This window comes from Otolemur garnettii, unplaced genomic scaffold, assembly GCF_000181295.1.
Source record: "Otolemur garnettii isolate 467f Iridium unplaced genomic scaffold, OtoGar3 scaffold00183, whole genome shotgun sequence".
Taxonomy (NCBI): Eukaryota; Metazoa; Chordata; class Mammalia; order Primates; family Galagidae; genus Otolemur; species Otolemur garnettii.
The window spans coordinates 2436820-2439426 of NW_003852578.1; positions in this window are offsets into that span (position 1 = coordinate 2436820).

The following is a 2607-nucleotide window of genomic DNA, read 5'->3' on the forward strand; positions in this document are numbered from 1 at the left end:
AAATATGACACTCTGAAAGAAATCAACCAATACTTGGAAGCATGTTGTCTCCCAAGATTTAGCCAGAATGAAGTGGAAATATTGAACAGGCCTATATCAAGCTCTAAAATAGCATCAACTATACAAAATCTCCCTAAAAGGAAAAGCCCAGGACCAGATGGCTTCAAGTCAGAATTCTACCAAACCTTTAAAGAGGAACTAGTACCTATATTACTCAACCTTTTCTAAAACACAGAAAAAGATGTCATACTACCCAACACAGTGAAGCAAACATCACATTGATCCCCTAAACAGGAAAAGACCCAACAAGAAAAGAAAATTATAGACCAATATCACTAATGAATTTTGATGCAATAATATTCAACAAAATCCTAACAAACAGAATCCAGCAACACATCAAACAAATTATACACCACGACCAAGTGGGTTTTATCCCAGGATCTCAAGGATGGTTCAACATATGTAAATCTATAAATATAATTCATCACATAAACAAATTAAAAAACAAAGACCTTATGATTCTCTCAATTGATGCAGATAATATCCAGCATCCCTTCATGATCAGAACACTTAAGAAAATTGGTATAGAAGGGACATTTCTTAAGCTGATAGCAGCCATCTACAGCCAATATTGTATTAAATGGACTTAAGTTGAAATCATTTCCACTCAGATCAGGAACCAGGTAAGGTTGCCCATTGTCTCCATTGCTCTTTAACATTGTAATGGAAGTTTTAGCCATCGCAATTAGGGAAGAAAATGCAATCAAGGGTATCCATATAGGGTCATAAGAGATTAAACTTTCACTCCTCACAGATGATATGATTGTATATCTGGAACATACCAGGAATTAAACTCTTAGAAGTAATCTGGAATATAGCAGCGTCTCAGGTTACAAAATCAACATCCATAAATCTGTAGCCTTTATATATACCAACAGCAGTCAAGCTGAAAAAACAGTCAAGGACTCTATTCCGTTCACAGTAGTGCCAAAGAAGATGAAATATTTGGGACTTTACCTAACAAAGGACATGAAAGATCTCTATAAAGAGAACTATGAAACTCTAAGAAAAGAAATAGCTGAAAATCTTAACAAATGGAAAAACCTACCATGCTCATGGCTGGGAAGAATCAACATACTACCCAAAGCAATATATAATTTTAATGCAATCCCCATTAAAGCTCTACTATCATACTTTAAAGATCTAGAAAAGATAATAGTTCATTTTATATAGAATCAGAAAAAACCTCAAATAGCAAAGACATTACTCAGAAATAAAAACAAACAGGAGGAATTATGTTACCAGCCTTCAGACTATACTATAAATCAATAGTGATCAAAACAGCATGGTACTGTCATAAAAACAGAGAGGCAGATGTATGGAACAGAATAGAGAGCCAAGAGATGAATACAGCTACCTACCGTTATCTGATCTTTGACAAGCCAATTAAATACATTGAGCGGGAAAAAGATTCCCTATTTAACAATTGGTGTTGGGCTAACTGGCTGGCAACTTGTAGAAGAGTAAAACTAGACCCACACTTCTCATCATTAACTAAGATAGACTCTCACAGGATTAAAGATTTAAACTTAAGACATGAAACTATGAAAATACTAGAATAAAGTGTAGGGAAAACACTTGAAGAAATCAGCTTGGGCGAAAACTTTATAAAGAGGACCCCTTGGGCAATTGAAGCAACATCAGAAATACACTATTGGGACCTGATCAAACTGAAAATCTTCTGCACAACCAAGATCACAGTAAATAAAGGAGGTAGACAGCCCTCAGAATGGGATAAGACATTTCCTACTTATGCCTCTGACAAAGATTTAATAACCAGAATCCATAAAGAACTCAAACGTATTAGCAAGAAAAAAACAAGTGATCCCATTTCAGGGTGGGCAAGGGATTTGAAAAGAAATTTCTCTAAAGAAAATAGAGTCATGGCTTACAGATCTATGAAAAAATGCTCACCATCCTTAATCATCAGAGGAATGCAAATCAAAACTACTTTGAGATATCACCTAACTCCAGTAAGATTAGCCCATATCACAAAATCCCAAAACCAGAGATGTTGACATAGATGTGGAGAAAAGGGAACACTTCTACATTGCTGTGGAAATTGAAATTAATTCACTCCTTTTGGAGAGACATCTGGAGAACACTTAGAGAACTAAAAATAGATCTGCCATTTGATCCTGCAATTCCTTTATTAGGTATATACCCAGAAGATCAAAAATTGCATTACAACAAAGATATTTGTATTAGAATATTTATTGCAGCCCAGTTCATAATTGCTAGGTCATGGAAGAAGCCCAAGTGCCCATCGACCCATGAATGGATCAATAAACTGTGGTATATGTATACCATGGAATATTATGCAGCCCTAAAGAAAGATGGAGACTTTGCCTCCTTCATGTTTACATGGATGGAAATTGTTCTTCTTAGCAAAGTATCACAAGAATAGATGAAAAAATATCCAATGTACACAGCCCTATTTTGAAACTAATTTATAGCTTTCATAGGAATGTTATAACCTAATTATAGCCTTAGTATGGGAAGGGGGTGGGAGGTGGGAGGGGAGGGTGATTGGTGGGTTTACCTCTA